At 42.4% G+C, this 7,664-nt stretch overlaps 1 non-coding gene across 1 annotated transcript; it reads left to right on the forward strand.

The window, feature by feature from the left end:
- Positions 1-556: 556 nt before the first annotated feature.
- Trnat-ugu (transfer RNA threonine (anticodon UGU)) lies at positions 557-631 on the forward strand. Its single transcript has one exon. It is a non-coding gene; the product is annotated as a tRNA-Thr (tRNA).
- The last annotated feature ends 7,033 nt before the right edge of the window (positions 632-7,664 follow it).

The following is a 7,664-nucleotide window of genomic DNA, read 5'->3' on the forward strand; positions in this document are numbered from 1 at the left end:
GGTTGCTTACATGATCATGTAGAAATAAAGCATACGCGGCAGTGTGTTCTGGGAAATTTGTCGATAATTCAAATTCAATTTGCACATCATACGTCCAGACTTAATCGTCTCATTCTGTTTACAGCAGTCTATTACAATGATTGGTGAAAGTTCTTTGAACTTATATGACGGTAGTATCTGTTCCCGAAAGAACAGTTACCGTGGATGACCATGCAGCTTTGCTAGAAATGATGGGCAAACATCTATTAGGCGTACTACAAAATGGTTCAAATGGCTCTGAGCACTATGGGACTTAACTTCTATGGTCGTCAGTCCCCTAGAACTTAGAACTACTTAAACCTAACTAACCTAAGGACATCACACACATCCATGCCCGAAGCAGGATTCGAACCTGCGACCGTAGCGGTCACGCGTTTCCAGACTGAAGCGCCTTTAACCGCACGGCCACACCGGCCGGCTAGGCGCACTACGAATGTAGTGGCGTGGACATGTTGGGAATGTGGATCTCACGGGGAGCGTGCAAGGGATAAGTCCCTGCAGACGCACTATCCTCTGTGCCCGCGGTGGCTCAGATGGATAGAGCGTCTGCCATGTAAGCAGGAGATCCCGGGTTCGAGTCCCGGTCGGGGCACACGTTTTCAACATGTCCCCAATGAAGTACATCAACGCCTGTTTGCAGCCAGGGTGTCTATTTAATTATCATTTCATTTCTTTGAATTTACGTGGATCGAGTATACACCTCCCTCCCTGTCCTTCAGCAATTTCATAGTTAGTATGGCGAAACCTTGCATACATGTCATACGCCAGGCTGTATTCATTTTGAATCCACTGCAGATGTTAATAGTAATATGGGTAGAATTCTGAATTGAGGTAGACTTTGGCATTAGTTAACTTGCAGTTATCGAACACGGTGGAATCATTTCCTCTATTACCTCTTCTATCAGTCTGAAACGCAATTATGATGAATCTGGGTGTCTCTAGATGGCTGGAGGTTTTAATAGCCCATATTTGTCTGCTCGCTGTCGGTAACACTGGGTACTCGAAAATCTCCATGAGCGAAATGTCAGTGGCAGAAATGTACCTTAATTCAGGACTTTTAAAAGCTTCAAACGCTCCTCGTCAGATACACTGATGTGAGGCATTTTCCATATTATCTTCATGATTGTGATCATATTCTCCTCTTGAGCTGCTTGAGTATATGATCTATTGTCCGTCGCACTCCGCACCAGAATGATCTCCTGTTTAGTGTTCAAAATAATCTGTCTCATGTCAAGTTCCCCATAAGCATTTTTAGAGGTATGCATCCAGCAAATCGCTTGTACTCTTCAACTGCTCGTCTATGAACCATCCTGCATTTTCTAAACTATGCAAATCTGCTGGTGATGCCGAGACGTATGTTTTACGGGTTGATCTTATGCCTACATTGCGTTTATGGTCGATCCTTGGAACAGGAATGCTAAAGCGTTACGTGTCAGCTTGGATCCCACTGCATCGCTGCATTCCATTTTCTTGAATGATCCCTCTAGATATATGAAACTCTTGCACGGAAGCTTGAGTGCGTCTTGGTGCTGGATGACTATCCTGATTTCATCATGCTTGTTAAACGTGGTTGAAGCGTAAGGTTTATGACAGAAGTATTCCTGACGTATAATTCTATCATCATACTCTACTGGACTGGTTATATTGAGTGATAACGTCATTGCGAGGCTTGAGACCAACCGATTTAAGAAACTCATAGTTCGCACTTGTTAGCACTTTGCTGTTCAGTAGGGAAGTGGCACGCTGTGGATTGCGTGCACTTGTTTTGTACCGTACGCCCATCCTGTCTTAGATGTTATCGTACAATGATTTCCTCACCACGAAAGTCAACAAGTTGCTTATTCTGGTCAACAATACGCAGCTCCAAATAGTCCAATGTCTGAGCTGTCACTGGAACGTATATTGCACTGGCAGGGGTCTCAACCGCCTTATACCCCATTGCAACTGAGGGGAAGAATCCGTAAATAGTGTGAATGAGATTATCATTGAGGTAGGAGTTCTTTGCAATGTTACACTCGACCCGGATTGTGTTGACTGGGAGTATGTCCACTGTCTGATTCGACTTGTAAAATTTACTTGGATCCTTCTTCAAAATCTGTCCTTTTGTGAAACCCAGCAGGCGCCCTATTGAAACTTTCTGTTTAAAGACAATCATTGTATTTACAGTCCTTATTTCAGATTTATGTGTATTGATGTTTGCACACAGTTCAATACCTTTTCCAGACTCTTTTAAGACTTCGTTTAAATCGACAATATCGTATGCACCCGATTCTATTTCCACAATATCTTTTTCACCATTAATATCGAGGTGCAGTTTATTGTTAGTCTCAGTGATATTCAGGATGCTGTTGTACGTCTCCAGTCCAATCAATGCAATATTCCATTGTCCAGTGCTCAAATCAATTGGTGGGAAGTAATTTGCACGCAATACAGATGATCATCGTTTTAACGTCAAAGTGTACGACGTTACATCTGAACCTCAACTGATGAATGAATATTTAAACCTCCTTCTTATATAGCGTTCTCCTCCTTCTTCTTTGTGAATGTTAAGAGAAACATGATGCACAGATGTCCACAGAGGTGAGTATTAAAGTCCTGATAGCGCCAATAATTGTAGAGCACATGTGTTCTATGAGGGAAGTATTGTTGTAATTCATCTGGTGGCTGCAGGTCACCAAATGAGTCGAAATAGTAGACGGTATCCGCGTCTTTCATAACGTATGCCACCCAGTGGGTGCCGGGGCCTGCAGTAACATCTAAAATCACAATACCGCGTTCACCAGTTTTCCACATAGTCTTCGGTTATGTATCCCGCATAAACACACCACGGAATTGTGGTATCTTGAATTTATCCGTAACAAACTTAAGAAGGTCTGTATTTGTGAGTGGTCGGTCTGGTAGGACCGCTAATGGGCTTTTTTTTATTTATGAATAGACCAAGGCCTTTCCTGTACGGTTTCAAGTATAGTCCTTTTCCGATGGCTGTGGCTTCCATCATGCGGTTATGTCTTCTCGCCTCTTTTAACTGTGCTTGGGAGTTTTGCGCGTTCTTGAACGTTTGAGCAATAGCTGCGGCACCACCGGCGAGGGAATCTACCGCCGAGAGCGCAGGGTTGAGAAAAGGAATAAAACCGACGGATGTCTTGGGTATTCGTTCTTTAACCAATCCTCTTCTTCTTCTTCTTCCCGCATCTTTCTGATTCATTGCGTTTTTAGCTGCATACATCGCTGTCAGGATACAATTCTTCAAGCAGCCCTTCATGTTCTTGTTCTTCTTCTTGTTTAGTGCGCAACGTGGAGCGTTCATAACTCGCTTGAAATTCATGACTCCTAAACCCAACTCGATTCTTCCACGAATGGTTTTATCAACTGGAAATTCTGCGATGCGTTGACCTATACCAATATCCTTTCTTCTCCCTATTGCCTTAGCAGCTAAAATCCTATCTGCAGTGTGACGACTTGATAGATCTTTATTTGCAGCGTATGCAATGTCGTGTTCCATACAAGCTTCGTCGAGCAGCTTGACTCTCTTATCAATTCGCGCCAAGCGTTTCTGAAGTTTTGTCCCAGGTCCACAGTACTTCTACGCAGGGGTGTGTAATTCCACGGCCGGCCGCTGGTGGCCGAGCGGTTCTGGCGCTACAGTCTGGAACCGCGCGACCGCTACGGTCACAGGTTCGAATCCTACCTCGGGCATGGATGTGTGTGTTGTCCTTAGGTTAGTTAGGTTTAAGTAGTTCTAAGTTCTAGGGGACTTATGACCTCAGCAGTTGAGTCCCATAGTGCTCAGAGCCATTTGAATCATTTTTGTAATTCCACGGGTAGTTTGTCTAGAATACCACCGCCTCCTCTAATCCGTCTTGTAGAGCGCATGTTAAGCTAGTGTGGTGGTTGCGGGCAATGCACGCCCATTATATATCAAATCGTCGGCATCAGTCCAACTGTTTTTTGTAGTAGGAAAACCAAGCCATTTGACTAGTGCCTTATTTTCCCGTCGTCTTATGACTCTCTCCACGAGAAAAACATGCGGTTCTGAGCTTTTCTTAATCTGCTCAGTGTTGAAGGAGCCTGCAATATCTTCACCTTAGTATCCTTCAATATATAAGTTCTAGGATTCGTTCGTTGCACCTTTGAAACTGTAAATATCTCAGTTGACTAGTTCGGTAGGTATGATTCCTCAAATGCTGTCTTGTGTTTTGAGATACACACCAAATCACCTACATCAATTTTTTGTTTGCGTGGATCCAGCATCTTAATGCGACAGTAACGGTTTCCATGAGTCCATTATCATGAACATCGATTGGTCTCATTTTTATTGTGCTATGTTTGGTTCTGTTACACTGAGCAATTATTTCTGGGAGGATATCTGTCCATTTGTATCAGCCGCAAAGGTTAAAACGCATCCACATTCGACCTTTTATTGTTCTGTTCAGGCGCCCCACGATACTCGCCTTCAGGTGAGTGAATGTCGAGTGGTGATATATTCCGTACCGCTGCATCACTGTCTTCAAATACCTATTGTAGAACTCCCCACCATGATCGGTTTGGAGGTTGTCTGCGCATCGATTCGTTCCTGTCTGTAGAAAAAGCTCAAAAACATCAGAGACATTTCGACCGGTTTTTGTTTTGAATTTGGAGTATGTATCAATAACCATTATAATGTATTTGAATCCATTATTCTCATGTGAATATTGCCTTATATCTACAAGATCAGCTTGCCACACGTTACCCCACCCCTTTAATCATGACATGCCTGCGAGAGTACGTTTTGCGTGCTGAATTCTGCAGTTCTCGAACTACCGTCTCCATACTTATTCGATGATACCTCCCGCTCGTACCTCCGACATTATCGAAACAACCTCATTCGAATGAGCTGTATTACCTGCAGCAGCTGATGCCATGAACAGCCGTAGTCCATCTATTAGTTTGTTGGGGTCGTCATAATATATATATACTGAGGGATTCGATTGTTCACTGTTTTATGCTCAATGTCAATTCCATCACCGCTGCTGCCGCCGTTGTTGTTTTCGCCTTCAAGTATTGGCTTTATAATGGTTTTATATTTCTTGTTGCTTAGACTTTTTGTGATCTTGTGTACACCAGTCACGTGCAGTATTTCACGGTGGGTTTCCCTATCATTAACTGAATAATTTATGGGTTTTTTGGTAGGTCTTAGGAAAATAAGATTCGTTAAGCCGGGTGTTCTGTAAAATCGTCTATCAGCGATCTATATTTTGTCTTCAGTTACAGTTATAGGATGCACACCCAGCATGTACGGTCTTTCCCTGCTAAAGTCGAATGTTCTATCTGACCTGGGTTGTGACGAATAATGAATTCATCAATGGCAACACCCTCGTTATCGAGTGTTTTTGATGAGAGCTGTCGGTGAGCTTCACTAACCGGCTTAAAGGTCTCTCAGCAGCCTTAATTTCTCACGAACTGCTTTACGCGCCGAAACACTTTCTGCTCCGTCGGCAACTCGGTATATGCTAATCAGACATCTCCGCGGCGTGAGGCTTTATATATCCGGTCATTTTCTTCCTCCTCTGATCGCTCTTCTCTACAACAAGGAAGTCTACATCTATTTTCCCCTGAATAGCATCCACCTTTTCAGTTAAGTCAGTCACTTTCTTACTGACTTGATTAACGCATTCACCATTCTGAGAACAGTCTGGTAACACGTCTCTAGTTCCCTGCGCATACCTGCAACTTTATGCGCCATAGCCTAAATTTTCGCATCCAAGTACAGGCGAATGTTCTGTCTGTGCACACCCATCCTCTCGGGTTGAGAGGTGGACATACACGCGAATTTGTCCATGGTATAGTGTAGACTGATGTACTACCGTTTATTACCGTGCTATATATGCAAAAAGTCTTGAAAATTTCGCTTGTACCTACCGTCGCTCAGTTTTCTTGTTTTATCAATAACGAGAAAGCCATACTGTGAATGATTCCAGCAATCTGCACATATATTTACAAACTCATTGAATGACATGTCCGGTCCGGCATGTGCCTGGTAAATGTGTTTTAAATTCAGGTTGTCAATACGTATGTTTTTGGATAGGATCCGCCTTTAGCAAAACACAGTTTTGTTTTTTAACCCAAACATGTTTCACTGCAGTTGCAGCATCTTCAGTGGGCTCTTATTTTTCATCTGTTAAATATAAAGAATGTTCTTTACTGTTTGTATACATGTAACTATTAGTTTTTAAATCGTAATTGCAGATATCTGGAAAAACACACAAATTATGAATTCATACCTTTTTTACCACATGGTGTGGTTTTTCTGATGTGTTGTGTTTCTACAGTGACTGTTTTGTTCCACAGTTAGTCATCTGCAACCAGTTACAACTTAAAGTAGATAAATTGTTTAAGCCAAAATTACGGTTTGATAATTGTTATTTCTATGCCTGAAATTAATTAATTATGTGTGTATGTGGCTATTTACATAATGTTTCACTAACGTTTTCTTTTTCCTCATCTTCATCACTGTCAAACACTATATATTGAGTTGCCACAGTCACTGTCACTGTTTCGCTTTTTACCAACTGGAAAAACAAACATGGCTGGCAGTGGAACAACTGAAGGTGTAAAAACAAGATGGCTGACAGTGGAACAGTTGAAGGTGTTCCTGGCGGTTGTTCTGAATCTTTCAGGGGTATCTGTGAAATTTGTGTGTGTGTGTGTGTGTGTCTGTCTCTGTGTGTTTGTGTGTGGGGGGGGGAGGGGGCTGGGGTGGGGGGGGGCGGGGGGTGAGAGCTCTCGGATCTTTCGTCGAGAGAACGGTTGTATATGATTGTTAAGAATGGAGCTAATGCACCAGCACACACCGAAAGAAACCTAATTGGTATACAGTCTGGACCAGAAGACTTGCTTTGATTAAGTGATTTGAGTTGCTTCACTACTACGAGGATATTTACTTCTACGTTACTCATGTTGGCAGCTGTTCTCGATTCTAATTCTGGAATATTTACTTCGTCTTCTTTTGTGAAGGCATTTCGGAAGGCTATGTTTAGTAACTCTGCTTTGGCATCACCGTCTTCGATAGAATCACCATTGCTATCGCGCAGAGAAGGCATTGATTGTTTCCTACCGCTAACATACTTCACATACGACCACAATCTCTTTGGATTTTCTGCCAGGTTTCGAAACAAACTTTCATTGTGGAAACTGTTATAAGCAACTCGCATTGGAGTCCGCGCTAAATTTCGAACTTCTGTAAAAGATCGCCAATCTTGGGGATTTTGCGTCTGTTTAAATTTGGCATGTTTGTTTCGTTGTTTCTGCAACAGTGTTCTAACCCGTTCCGTGTACCAAGCAGGATCAGCTCCGTCGTTTCTTAATTTATTTGGTATAAATCTCTCAATTGCTGCCGATACTAATTCTTTGAATTTAAGCCACATCTGGTCTACACTTATATTATTAATTTGGAATGAAAGGAGATTGTCTGTCAGGAAGGCGTCAAGTGAATTTTTATCTGCTTTTTTGAATAGATATATTTTTCGCTTATTTTTCGAGGATTTGGGGATTACAATATTCAATCTCGCTACGACAACCCTGTGTTCACGAATCCCTGAATCGGTTTTGATGCTCGTTATTAACACAGGATTCTTTGTTGCTAAGAG

This window comes from Schistocerca nitens, chromosome 4 (assembly GCF_023898315.1).
Source record: "Schistocerca nitens isolate TAMUIC-IGC-003100 chromosome 4, iqSchNite1.1, whole genome shotgun sequence".
NCBI lineage: Eukaryota > Metazoa > Arthropoda > Insecta > Orthoptera > Acrididae > Schistocerca > Schistocerca nitens.